General features: G+C 36.2%; 1 long non-coding RNA gene across 1 annotated transcript in view; it reads right to left on the reverse strand.

The window, feature by feature from the left end:
* Positions 1–14,453, reverse strand: part of LOC146586073 (uncharacterized) — a 331,622-nt gene extending 317,169 nt beyond the window's left edge. The window contains exon 1 of the long non-coding RNA XR_014897868.1: positions 14,305–14,453. This is a non-coding gene — a long non-coding RNA (uncharacterized LOC146586073). The remainder of the gene's footprint in view (positions 1–14,304) is intronic.
* Positions 14,454–15,248: the final 795 nt, after the last annotated feature.

Here is a 15,248-nt window from a genome sequence, read left to right on the forward strand (position 1 = left end):
AGTGACCAATTTGTAGAAGAAGTGAGTATCAGTCTCTTCAAAGAAGGTAAAGGTGTAGTGAATAAAGCCAACTGGCTATACCAGTTTTAATGAAAACCTGGCCGTGAAATAATAAAAGTAGTAAACTACGTTTTGTTTCAGATTTCTCTGGAAGCAAATGTATAAGAGGGGGAGAGAGAGAGCGAATTTCGTGTGGAGAAGGAAGTTAATTGAGGGGCAGCAGAAAGAAGATCACAAACTGCTACTGAAAAATGATAGTATTTAGATTCCTATAAGGACTGAAGTACTAAAGGCACATTTCCTTGATAAGAAACTCACTGTAAAAGTAGTTACTGTTATGCTATAGACTTATGTAGTGGTTATAAATCCTTTCAGTCTGAGCAGGTAACTAAGATAAAGGGAGACCAAATTAATAATAACATAACTTCTAACGTGATAAAGTAAGTTTATCATATCAACTGCTGATAGCACTAGCAAAGCACAGGCTAGTTATAGCTATGCCAGTCTAATTAAAGTCCTATACATATATATATATATATATGTATATGTATGTATATAAATACTATGTATAATAGTCCTAAATATATATGTGGTATAATTGCTGCAATGTGTTTGATACAGAATAAATGATAAAAGGCCTGGGAAAGTCAGCAAAGGATGCCAGCATTTTGTAATTCATGTCATCGTCAGATCTCTCATTCAATCTTTCACATGCACAGGAGAAAAGGAGCTTTTTTCAGACTATTTCTTCCAGGACATCAAGTTATCAAATGTATCGTACGAGATAAGAAATAACTGGTAGCTCAGAGGGTCAGGTTCAATTCTGAAATTTCAAGAAATGTGATTGGTAGAAAGATCTGAAAAGGAGTTTGCACGCAGGCTATTTTCATCATATTAACTCTGCTGTTGGCAGGTTCACATATGTATCAGGAGTGTGTATTTATAAACATACATACATTGACTTTTCCAGTTACAAGCATTTTGGAGAAGGCTCAGTGTTCTATTTAATGCTGAGCACACTGGCAACAGTTCAATAAATAATAATTAACTTCCTCAGCCTGTTGTAAATGAAACACTTTTCACAATGAAGTGATGTTCACAAGACTCAGACTGTGAACCTGAAGTGTTTTCCCATCTCTTTATAGATGAAGGGCTAAATTTACCATTAGAAAGCACAGGAGAAAAAATCCTTACAGTGAAGCAGAATAGTTAACTACTGTGAAACAACAACAAGCAGCCCAGGATGAACAAGAGAAGCACTCTGTAGCTCAGTGTTTTCCTGCAGTTTCCCTCTGAAAATAGTATTTCTATAAAAGTGCACATATTTAAAATTATTTTAAGTCTGTAGATTAAAAATAGGCTTTGCACTGTATTTTACAAGTTTAAGGAAAAGGTTTTCATTCCCTAGTGTTTGAAAATCAAAAGTTAGTCTTTGATTTGCCTAGTGGTTTAATGTACCTCAGATTACCTTGCATGATTTTGTCATAATTACTAATTGGAGCATTTTTTCCACTTTCTTAAAAGAGATTTTTATTTACCACTGAACTATATCCTAAAAGCAATGGTTCACAGCATTAAAGGTTGAGAAGTCTGTACTCTGCGCAGTACGTAGCTCTAGAATCTACTGAAACCAGGTGAAGCTGAGAGAGGGTAGGATGGTGGGGGGTGGAAGAGCCCAGTGTAGTTTCCTTTACTTTTCCACAAACTGCTTGCTGAGTTTAAGCAGTTCAGTCTCRCACAGCGGCTCACAAGCTACACTCCATGAGACATACCATACTGGGGGGTTGGTATCTCAGAAGGAACAGCACCTTTTACGGAATAACCATAATGCTTCCAGCACAACTTAGTCTTGTTTCACTCTGTAAACATTTGTTTGTAAAATAAAATGTATTTCTAAAACAGCTACAGAAATTTAGGGAGTATTCACAGATCTGGATAATTATAATTGGTTCACTGTGTAAACTGATACATAGTATTAACAAAACACTGGTCATTTTTCACACATATGTGGGAACTGATACTGTTAAACGATTCTTCAGTAAGATGATCTTAAGCTTTTCATTATTTTAAGTGTCACTGCCTTTACGAGATGGCACTTGGTCTCTCTTAATCCCAATGCCTGACTTACTGAAACTCCTTAACTCATATAAATGCCCACTCTGTTGTCTCATCTCCCCACACAAAGTTTCTCAGAACTTAGTATTTGTGCTTACAGACAATTAAGTAAGTAATAAAATCTGACAAGTAATGCTTTTTCAAATGAAAATGCTGGAGTGGCAAACCTTTGCAGTGCAGCCCACACAGAACCTGTAGGCAATGGGGGACCTGTTTAAAAAATATTTAACAAGAAAAATAATTGGGAAGGGCTTTCTTTTTTTTCTCCCCTCACCCCAAAGGATAAGAAAAGAGACTGCATTGTCATTCAATGCATTTAAAGATTCATGGTATTTCTAACAAGGGTGTAAGCCAAATATTAAAGGGCAGCCAATTCTATTTATTGCCCATGAAATTTTTCCACGTAGATTCAGCTGCAGATTGTAGCCTCCATTTCAGCTTGCACTTAGAAAAAGCATGGCTCCTGTGTTCAGTGCTATGAGACAATGAGTCTCCTGTTCATTGATCAATAAATATAAATTTTCTGTATTAACAGGTGCAACAGAAATAGGAAGAAACACATAAGCCTATCATACCCTCTTCTTCTCCAGATGAGTTTAATTCCCTGACTTTTCCACTTGTACCATTTCTTCCTGCCTTCTCTTTACTTCTTTGATAGCTGCCCACTGTGAATGTGTGATAAGGCTCAGCATAAAACCTGTGAGCAGTGGCTATCTTTTTTTTTTTTTTTTTAATTCAGATCTAATGTTTATGCCAGAAAAAAACAAAGAAAACTAGTACCATGTTGTTGGACAAGTGCTATATGTTGGAATGTCAAGTCAATAAATGTTTACCCTCCTTCTTTTTAGTCTTTACTGCNTTTTTTTTTTTTTTTAATTCAGATCTAATGTTTATGCCAGAAAAAAACCCAAAGAAATTAACAGAAAATAAACAAAAATGAAATATTTAGTGTTTTTGAGATTTGAGTTATAGAGACCTACAGATAGCAATGGCCAGTCATGGCTGTTCTGACTCATGCTTATCTTTCAGTTCTTAGCAGTTATATATAACCACTCAATACTTCATCATTTTACTTTCAGTTATGATAATACAAGCAACCTGTACTGGTGTGAGTACTAGTATCAGCAGGAAGAACTGTGTTCTTATTTGCACTAAAATTAAGTCTAGTGATCGTACACTTTTAGTTTTCATCTGCACATCTGTGTGAAAATAATTTGTTTTCGTTTATAAAGACAGCCGCTCCTCCCTTTAAGGGCGTTTTCTAAGAAACCGAAGAATTTCTTAGTATATATGATGAACATTGCTTTCTCAAAGAGAAATTCCCCCTGATTTCTCATAGACACAAGCAAACATTTCATCCTGTTTTGCTTATCCACATGGTAAGGTAGGTAAAAATTTAGGTAAAATATATTCTATCTACATTATTATAAAAATATATACTACAAAGCATTTGGCCAAAATGTTTACCTGTGATAGTTTGCATTGTCTTCAGTTGTATTCCCTTTCCTTAGTCATTTTAAAGAACTCTGTTCCCTCAAGAGCTTCTACTCTTTAACTAAAATAACAGAGACCTGAAATTAGTATTTCTGTTTACAATTTTTAAAATATTTTGTTGAGTGGAGGAGGAAGTTTAATATAATCATCATAAGAATATTTGTATTCATTGATACAAAATATTAATTTAACAAACCAATTTTTCTTGATCGTTTCTGTCACATGGATTTCCTAATAGTTTTCATACAAAGAAAACTAGTACCATGTTGTTGGACAAGTGCTATATGTTGGAATGTCAAGTCAATAAATGTTTACCCTCCTTCTTTTTAGTCTTTACTGCCTGCCTAAACTTTCATAAATTATTACATAAAATCACTATGGTCATCCAGATTTTCTGCTATAAGACCCTCTTATTTGTGTTTACCACTGCCAATCTTTATATGTTAGAGCTGAAATATGTGAATGTTGGGATTTTTTTTTTAAAGTCTTAAATGTTTCAAAACACAACTCTGATCATGTTGGCTTTAGAACAGGCAAATGAGGTTTTGCATGGAGTAATGCTRGTGTCACGAGTATGCCTTTTGCTATTTCATGACCATTTACTCAAATGTGTTCATTTTGCATGTCAGTCTTCAACAGATGCTTCTTAGTATCTAGGAGCTGAAATTGGTAAAAATTCCATTCTCACTGAGCATATCCATCCCTTCACAGATGATTGCCCTGCAATTATAATTCCATACTAAATGTCTCTGAGGAGAGTGCTGACAGTAACAGTGGGCACCAGAGCAGCCCTCAGTTTAAGTCCCAGATGTTTGGCCAAGAAGAAGGAATCTACAGACTGATAGTGATGTATCCTGAAAACATTACATGATGGAACTCTTTGTGAATACAGTATTCTTTACTGTTTTAAATTTTTTAATTCTAAGTTGAATGTCATATCACAGTCCTGGCAGAGTTTTATGCAAAAAATAATATGCAACTATGTAATCAAGACTTTATTATAATGCATACTTACACAGGGGCCAGTGGCGGTTACAGAAGGAACATTGATTCTAGCATTTATTAACTTTTGAATCCTTGACATTGTACCCTTAGTCTTTTTAATATAATGCTAGTTTTTGCATGCATAATTTGGTATAAAATGAATGAAAATTACATACAAGATTAACGGTCCAAGATTGATATCTACGGACAATTGCAATAACATGTATGACATTCTAGAGAGAAGGAACAACAGATGAGACTTAAGGGTCTTAGACCTGTTAGCGTATAAGATTTAACTCTAGTCTGAAGAAACTGCTATTGTGCAATTGTTTCCTCCAAGACAAACTTTTTAAAATATGCATGAAATTGATTTTTCAAAGCAGCGAATACAGTTCTTGACAGATTTGTGACACAGAATGAACATTTCAGTGGTGACTACAATCTTCTTTGGCCTAAAACTAGGTCAAACACTTCTGTGGATGAATGCAACCCGGAAAACAACAAAGTAACAGTTGTTGGAGCTATGCTTCATAATTTTGACCAAGCGCTTTTGTTTTGTTTTGTTTTTTAAACTCAGGTATATTTTACATTATATGGAGTATTATGGCACACAGTTCTACTACAGAATTATGTGGTGAATGGCAAAAAAAGAAAAATGTCCCTTGGTTGTTTTAAATGAAATATCTGTTAATTTAACAGAGTGCTTGCCAGTTTTTGTGTTAAGGAAGACTATGAACAATCATTCCCTATTCACCTTCTCTACGTCACTCATATCTTTGTCCAGCTCTTTTCCAAGCTGAAGAATCCTTACACACCTGCTGCTCCCATATCAATGTTATTCTAGCCCTTTGACCACCCTTGTTCCTTTTCTCTTTTTCTTTTCCAGTTTAGTCTTTTTTAAATGAACTTTTGGAGATACTGAAATAGCACAGGGTTTCTAATATCCAGTGTGCAAGGATAAGGATGATGATAGGATATAAATATATATAGCATAGGAATAAGGATAATAGTGCCTTTTTTGCTCTTTTTTCCCTAGAGAGTCTTAACATTCAGTTTTCTTTTTTGACTACAAATGAGTATTGAATGGCATTTTCAGAGAATGAGCCATGACTTCAAAGTCACTTTCCTGAGCATCAGTAAATTATTCCAAGCCATCACTGTATACATTACTTTCTCCATATGCATTCAGTTCACATTGAATTTTATCTGCCATTTTATCACAAAGTTATTTAGTGTTGTGAGATCTTCCTGCAACTTTTCAGTCACCTATGGTTTTGACTGTCTTAAACTTGAAAAGCAGAGGTCCAAATGCAGATTTCTATGGTCAACCTAGTAATTATACTCAGTTTATTTCTGTCCATTTTTGTTAGTTTTTAATCAGTTACTAATTCCTGAGAAAAACAACTCTGTTAACTGATGACAGAATGGTCTGTTGAAGAGCCTTTACYGGGCAAACTTCTTGGAAAGCAAATGTACTTATCTCGGCTCTTTGACAAACATTTTGTTAAGTTATGGACCACAGCATCATGCAATCTGACTGCTAAAAAAGCTAAAGCTGTTCATCAAAGCTTCTGGTAACACCTACAAAAGCCAAAAACCACAAAGCATCCAACAGCCTTTTGGAAAGCTGTTGCGAATTGTGTCTTTAAATAAGTTATTAATGAATAATTGTGATACCTGAAATATAACAGCATTTTATGCGACAAATCTTGTTTGGTGGACAGAGGTAATATTGAATATCAGGTAAACAAGGTTAAAATTAGAATCCTAATTAGATTCTACTTCTCTGTCAGATATTCCAGCTGAAAGCTCTCTTCAGAACAATCATCATTCAATAGAATTTGGTAAAATATCACTTGCAAATTATGGACCAATATAGTTATATTTCTTATGGCGGCCATACATGCTCAGACATAAAGATCCTCAAGCAGCTAAGAAATCAAAAGAGGCAGAATCCGTGTACACTTGTGTCTATATCCTATTAATTAGAGCTTTTATACAGGAGAAGCAAATTCATCTAAGACGGAGAAGACTTATGATTGAATCAGACAGGCTGAGAATCTATGTAAGTGTTCTGTCTGCTTTGATATCAAGTAGGGATGTCTTATTTTCCTTGGGAAAGCGTTGACTTTGTTTATATACCTAGCACCACAAGACAGTAACAACCAAAAATATTGAGCTAAAATAGGTGACATACTGCAGAGTACATACCCACATGGCTGTAAAATTAGACATCTAAATTAGAGCTGACTGAGCTAGCTCTGAAACTGGAAACAGTATAATCGTAATCATGCTAATCAGCCTCAGAGAAAGACTGAGCCAGCTGAGGTACAGTGTCAGACTAATGCAGGTTCGTTGCTTTTAGATCCCAGGTATCTCCATTTGGACTTAATAAGCAGGTCATTGCATCAGCACAGAGACATCACATCAGCGGTCCCTGCACATGCTTTCTTAATGTGCCCTAGGCATTCCCTAAACACCCTTTTTGGGCACAATACATGAAGATGTTTTTCAACTACATCATGTCTGCAGAATAATGTGGATGAAAGAAGTTGTTTGGGACAAGGAACTTTGTCATTTATGTTAGTTTTGTCATAGTCATTGTGTAACAAACACTTCATGGATACTGTTGCATTCCTCTTTCATTTATTCTCAAATTTGCTGCTAACGGTTCATTTCTTCAATGCTATATTTGCCTTGGTAGGACAACTCATATAATAAATGCTTTCTAGAGAAAGGCCTATCTAGTGAGGTGTTTGACCTCAAAACTGCTATTAAAGCCACATTAATAACATGATTCTCTTTAAAATAAATATATGAAGAATAGGGATCTCTTTAAACTATAAAAAGGATTTTTTCAATGAAGTTGGAATCACCAAAAGTAGTCAAGAATAGCAAAATAATTTTAAGAAATTTTGAAAAGAGGTATTCTCTCTAGTCTACTTGTTAAGAAAATACTTTGTTCAAAAGTATTTCAATGCTTGAGACTCATTTTCAACCTTTTCAACCTACAATTCTTTCTCTCACTTATTCTTTTGTCTCTACTTTATAACTCTTGTTTGGACAATAAGCTATATTAGTAAACATGTTCTTACCAGTGAGATTAAGGAAAAGAGGTCAGAACCTGCTTTTATAGATCAGTTATATAGATCCAACTGACATTGAGTCAAGCTTGAGTTTAGTCAAGCTATTTCTGGCACTCCACGGCGTAGAAGAGATACGTATGTAGCATTCGGCAGAAATTCTGGATGTGTACCTTCACTTATTTTTCACTCCATGTGGAACGGACAGGGTAGTCAAGCTGAGGCAAATTTGCCTCAAAAAGACATAAACACAATACCACAAATTATAACAGAAAGTATGATTCTACATGTAGGCAGACTATATTCCACAAGTTCTTCCTACTTATGTCCTATAATGTAACACCCCAGGAAGAAACAAAATAACTCAGAGCAAAACAGACGCTTGCTGAAATCTTTCATTTAAGATGTTACTGGAAAATCTCATTGGAGTTTAGGAGACTGACAGCATGTATCTGTCTTCCCTTGCCAAACCTGAGGAAATAAGTTTTTGTGAACTTCGTGATATTCCAACTTTGCAGAAGCAATTGTTCAACTCCAGATTGCACACATGTCTAATCCCTTAGATGACATAAGTACTCGAGTAGAATTCAATGTAATCTAATGAAGCATTAGAGAAGCTACATATAGGAGACATTTGTGGACAGCTATTTTCAGGATTTCCACTTGAAATAACCAGGAAGATCCTGAAAATAACCTGCATGATCCTACATGATCTCTGTTAGCAGAGGCCAAAGGAAGCCACAGAAGTCAAGATCCAACTAACGTCCCTTACTTACAACTGGTGTGTGAATCAGGAAGATGAACTTCTTCCATAGCTGCAAACCATGACAGAAGTCCAAGTAAAACTTCCATGGTTTATAAATTTACCCATCTGCTGTAAAGTACATACAATTTGGGTTGGGGAAAATAGGAAAAGAAAAGGAGTAAACAAAATGAAGTAAAGACTTTTTCAGTTGTCAAGTATGGCCAGGGTGGTTGATAGTTAGAATGGTCTCTCATAAATGAATAACTCACATTAAAAAAGGCATTCAGCATCACTTCAAGTATTTAACTTTACAGCACCACTAGGGTAAACTGTACTATTTTGAAAACATTATTCCAAAGTTCTTTTGTATTTATAATGAAGATACCTATATAAATGAACTACACAGACATAATATATACATAGAAATATAAGAAAATCAGCAGCTCTAAAACAGAGCAGGATAATCAAATGCCTGAATAAGAAAATGAGGCACTTTAAATGTTTTATTATGTTTTCCGATCTGCACAGTCAGTCATCTGTTCTCCTTTTTCTTTCCCCTGCCTCATCAGGGTGTCGCAAATATGCAGCTGCCTGCTCAATGAAGTTAATGAATTCCAGCACAGGTGCTGTATTGCATTGCATTGTAATGCAATTGCATTGATTGTATTGCATAATTGAACCCTCTTTTCTTTTTCCTATTCCTGTCTTTGCATCTTTACTATGCTTAAGCTTTTTTTTTTTCTTTCTTAGAATGGATATGAGTTTTATGGCTGAAAGAACTGAGGATAGCTATTATTGTCAAATGAAGAGCAGCTCTGTAAAAAGGGGTTAATGTAACAGAACTGAATTTGAAGTAGATTCACATTTCACATATTGAATGCAGAAACTGAGTTTTGTAGACATGTTATTGACTCTGTAACTTAGCATTTCCTAGTGTGTCTGTATTTTGTGACAATGCTTTTGTGAGACTTTGCTGAAGCATTTTTGAGATATGACATACTAAATACTAAAGGTATAATATCAGAAATTGAAAGTTGAAGCACTGACATCTATCATTGAAAATGAAACCCTGACCCCACTGAACTTGTGGCAAAATTCCCAGCAACATTATTAGAATCAGGAAGTGAAGGTTTCCATTTTTTTCCTTCTTCTTCAGGATAGAAATTAATCTTATATTTAGCTTTGTATGGCTCAAAACTGCCATAAGTATATTCAGGAGAAATGCCTTCTACTGTCTGAAGAAACTGAGACACTGTTTCAGGCTCTATCAGAGAGAGAAACCCTTGGATGACACCTTCAAGGTAGGCTGCGGTATCAGAAGCTCTCTGAATTTCTAGGCATTTTGAACCGAATAAGTTAAACCTCAGCTGTAAAGCAATTCTGTATAGGGACAGCTAGAAAGCCCAATTTGCACAGCCAGTTACTGTTTGCCAGTTATGGCAAACATCAGCTGACAAACACCTTGTGCTGGATATGGAAAATGCATTAGGACTGAGCCATATGTGTTTAGTTTGCAACATCCAAACCCCAAACAAATGAAACAAAAAACTGCCCCAACAAATTAGAGATTTCATATTACTGACAAAGAATGCCACTAATATAGTTCATGGAATGAGAACTCACAGTAGAGAGAGCCATGCAGCAGCTCATCCCTTTCAACTAATTAACACGGAAAATGAAGCATGGGGCAAGGATAAAGTTGTTTATCACCACTCAACTCAGTATTAAAAAAAAAAAAATCAATGGGAAAAAGTGAAGTTCTGAAAGACAAACAAAAGAAAAGTAGCAGCCAGGAAGAAGAGGACCAAAATGTAACTGGTCTCATACTTTCCACAGTCACAACCTAAAGACAAAGAAAAATTACCTACTACTGAGAAAAAGATGAGAGATTTCAGAATTGCTACATAATGAGTTGCTCTGAAATATGAAAATAATGGAGGAGATACCAAAAGGAGTGAATAATACCAAGAATCATTATTTAAGAATTAGGTAAAATATGACAAAGGTATTTACTCATTCTAACATGATTCAGATCAAAAACATTTGCCCATTAGAAAATATGAAAAGATAAGACAAAAGAAGTAAGAGAGTTTATAGTAGCCAATATTTAGTAGTTCAGAAGGAATTTCTTATCTTTGAGACAACAAGGCTGAAGATACTGCAGAATAAATATTAATACAAAGAGTTTTATTTTTAGTATTAATGAGCAACTTATCTACAGAATTAAATAGAGATGGAAACTAGCTTTGCACAGCTGATGAACAAATACTTAAACTGCTGTAAAGAAAGTAGAACTCCAAAAATGGTATATGATACGACTGCCACATAAGGCACACTTCCAGAAACCTCCGTAAGTGGAAAGCTGGTAACTCCTGAACATTAAGGGTCATCTCAGGTCCCCTTGGCCCTGTRCAGCCCCTGGATTCCCAGCTCTACCTGGCTCCTGGCTGGGCCCCTTGGACCCACACCACAGCCTCAGCTCCTGCGGGACCTTCCTAGCTGCAGCAAGGCCTTGATGAAGCCCCTCATGGGCCCACAACTGTGGCGGGGACACTTTGTTTTGAAAACGTAGCTGGAATAGAAACTACCAGTCAAATTTGTTTAAGCAGAAACTTTGCAGGGATGCACGGGGGAAAGGGAATGTGTTAAGATGAAGTGGAGCTACAAGGAAATTTGAGTAACCTAGAGATAAAAATGTATAAACATCTTGCAATTGTCTCCCCACTAAGACTTGTAAATCCAAGAAATTTAGAAATAAGGATATATTTAACCAAAAAAAAAAAAAAAAACCTAATATGGAATGAATGTTAACATACAAGTATATTTAAGGTATTCAAATAGATCGAATTAGAACCTTGAACTTAACAGCTATCCTGACTGTGGCATTTTCCAATTTATATTGGAAAGTGGGGAAGATGATCAAACTCACAAGCAAATTCCAAAATGGTAACAGATTTGYTTATCTTTACTATAAACAATTTCCTCATGCTCTCCTAATATTAGCTGATTTCTTGTAACCATAACTGATATTCTTTTTCTCACTATAAAAGTATTTGTGTAGATACACACAATGAATCAACTCAGAATATAAATTGGCTCAGAATTTAACATGGAAGACTGTTTAAGAGAAGCATTTAGATATTTACTCTGAGAACTAAACCAGAACTCAAGAGATACCTAAAAATACCTGTAATGTAAAAAGTATCATCACTATACCACCTTAGGAGAGCAAAAAGCCCCCCAATCCAGCCMCCTATGGTGAACGACAGTGCTATTTTAGTGTTAATCATTGTAGCTTTTTTTTTTTGACAGATGTAATTGAACTCTTGTCTATTCAGTGCTACCTTTTAAATACTATGATACTCTCATTAATAAAAATGTCCCATTAAAACATCCAATAAAACATCTGTAAAGTTAATTTAGTAGAATGATTTTTTACTACTCTATTTGATTTCTCTCAGTAAAACTATAGTTACGGTTATTAAGGAGATGTCTGAAAGCAGATATTTTTATTAATTAGAATATGGTMGTACGTACATTAAAAACAGTGTCTTATGTAAGAAATAATTAGTCAGGTTTTTGTGAGTTTGAAATAAGTATGACAGGAAGCAGAAAAAAGGAAAAGACATCTCTCCTAGGTTTTTTCTGCTCATACAAGTAATCATGTACCATGAAAGGTTATTAGATGTCAATCCATAACACATTTCATATACAAGTAAAAGGGGTTGGCTGACTGTCTAGTGACCAGAAGTTCTCTGTATRACCATGGCATATGAATGAGCATTATTTTGTTCACCAAGTAGCTGGCCTAAATCAGTCTTCTCCAAAATTCAGTGACCGTGAATCATATTTTTTAAGATTTAAGGCCAAATGTGATTATAGGAATAGTCTCATCATATAAGTTTTCACTTTTTGATGAAAACACAATGAAAGGKATTGCTAAGAGAGTGTAAATTATAAAGATAATGGTTAAGCTGATGTAATACAAATCATCTAAAAATGGACTTTTTAAATGCTTATGTTGAATAACTTCCATTAAAATAAAAAGAAATCCTAGGACAAAAAGCAGATTTTATTCTGTGCACCTTTTSCTTTGTGAAAATATGCAAATGGTTTTCCCAGGGAATGTTTCTCTGTGATAGCTGTGCTTTTTATTTGATTCTGAGATTGGGTGGCCAAGCATTTCTTGGCATTTYCCCATCAGGTGTCTTCCATACAGGAAGTACCAGGGGGCCAAATTACCTTTGGACTCCTTTSTTATCTCTAGTCCCACATCTTTATCTTGCCTTTCAGGCACAGAGCGGACCTAAGAATCCACAGTTACTTCTTACTAACYGGAGCTGAGAAAGCATTAAGTTTACTTGGTAGCTTTAATTTTCTTTGTTTCTGGAAAATAATAATTTATGACTAAAAATGTCATGATGGAAGATTCTCTTCTTGAGCTTTCTGCTATTTTCAACACAATTTTATTGGCCTGGGGTTTTGGTAGGGGTAGGGAGAAAGAGAGGAAAAAAGTTGGGGAAGGAGGAGGTTTTTTTGTTTGAGGAAGCTGTTAGTGTTAGTTTTAACTGTTTGCTTATAGAAAGTCTGCATAGCTTATTTTCTTCTYCAAATGAATGCATTGTGATCAATATGCGAGCCTTCAACAAAATTAATATGGTTTAACAGATTGAATTTTCAGATGTTGACTCATCCCTTGTTTTCCTAGAGGTCATTTGGGAAGCTTGCTTTAAGAATAAAAGTCACTAAAACTATGTTGGTGGAGAGAAAGGGGAAGTTAGAAGAAGTGGTACTCTTAGTTTTACTCGTTAATGAGATTTCACTAGCATATAGGAGAGAAGACCTTTGGCCCGGATGGTTGCATTGGCTGTAAGAAAATATCTTTGTTCCACACTTTAGTAAGATAGGTAAAGCTGCATCATTTGAAAACAGTCAATTATAAATGCRTTTGGAATATATGACCAATATTTACTATTTCCATGAGAAGAAAGAGAAGTAATTGCAAAATGTAATGTCAAAAGACTATAGTTATAGCAAGACAGCATCARGAAGGAAATAAAGCAATTAGAAACACAGGCTGATGACTGTCAAGAATTTCTGGGGTTGGATAGTTGTTTTAATACATTGCAAAGGAAATAAGAGGTTTGAAAAAAAAGATGAAATGAGCTTCTTATTTTACAGCTACAATGAATTAGTCCAATCCAGGTCTCCTCACTGCTTTCAGTCCCAGAAAGCAGCTGAGTAACCACCCAGAGTAAATCAGAAGGCCACAAAGCAAAGCAGCACTGCTCATTTAACACTCTCCTACTTCTAGATTACAGACAGCTGTTTCACTACTAAGAAAGTTGGACACAGGAGTCATCAAAAGACTGAATTATATATACAAGCTTCTTTTTTTTTCTYCCCTTTTTCTACACAGGTGGATGGAGGAACAATACACAGAGGCAAAACATGCTGCCAACTGGCYGCAAAGGAAAACTCAGTTTGCCAGGCTTACCGAAAAAACTCTATGTTTTKGGGAGACATGGTAAGAATGTAGTATAAGTGTTACCCATTGAACAAAATTGTTACAGCTGCTTAAGTTAAGCAGATGTTGTTAAGTTGAATCTTTAAGTTAAAAGATTCAAAACCATTCACACACATAGCTGTGCATACAGAATTTGTATGTACAACTCATATAGGTATTTATTAACTTTTTTATGTTCGAACCCACTTTATCTTAGTTTTGGATTAGAAACTGGAACACTTCCACACTCTTTAGGAGAACAAAAACAAACGGAAAGTAGGACAATTTCATAATACCCCCCTCCCCAATATTAAGCAAAGGCACACAAGGAAAAAAAAAGGAAAGAACCCAAACTTAGCTTTCAAGTAGTCTCTTACCCTAAGGAACTACATAGTATCCAAACAGCGCTGTAATTTTTTTTCTTTTTTTTTTAAAGTGTCGGGACTTTCATTAACTTCCTTCCTGCTCTTCCATTTTCCGTGTTCTCCTGCYGTTTTTCCCGCCGAGGGGCAGCGCGGGGCCGCGCCCGGGCGCTCCGGGCCCCGGCAGGAACCGCGCGGGGAGGCCCCTCCCCTCCCCTCCCCTCCCCCCACCGCGCCGCGCCGCGCCGCGCCGCCACAGCGGCTCGCGCCGGGCTGGAGGCCGTTGGCCATTGACGGTTGGCCGTTGGCGCTGCCTTCTGCCTGACAGGCGCTCGCCGTTCTTCCTCGACGATCCCTGTTTTCCAAGCGTTTCTGAGAGATCTGGTGATATCGCCGGCTCCTCACAGCTGCAAGCTCGGCCTGCAGTTTCCAGCGGGTGTTGCTGGAGGACACTACACACTGGTTCAGAGTCCAGTCCCTGCCTCAAGCAAGGTCAGCAGTGGAGAAGCCAAATCTCCCAAGAATGAGGATAACTGGTGTTAATCAAGTCTATGTGAAAATGATCATAATAAATAGCAGCAACTCTAGTGAAGTCTGGGAACCTGGGAGCTGATCCAGCCTTTTGAGGTTTCTCTGGCACATCTTTAACACAAGGCAGACTGATGATCTACAAACAATATTCAGTTACAGTCAGATCAACATGCTATGCTATCCATTTTGTTACGCTTATGGAAACTGAACTACGACACTACATTGTGATTTTATTGATATATCTGAATTCAGACTTAATTCTGGAAGAAGTTACTTGGAGAATCCCTTACATTTAAGAAGAGCTGGTATCATCACATGCTCATTGTTACATATCAAATAGATTTGCCAAGATATATTCATCTTGTATAAGACAGGATGAAACTTTTCCTGTATTTCTGTGAAATCTGGTTTCTTTTCCAGCTGCTTGG

This window comes from Rhea americana, unplaced genomic scaffold (assembly GCF_003343005.1).
Source record: "Rhea americana isolate MKP2758 unplaced genomic scaffold, rheAme1 scaffold_72, whole genome shotgun sequence".
NCBI classification, from domain to species: domain Eukaryota; kingdom Metazoa; phylum Chordata; class Aves; order Rheiformes; family Rheidae; genus Rhea; species Rhea americana.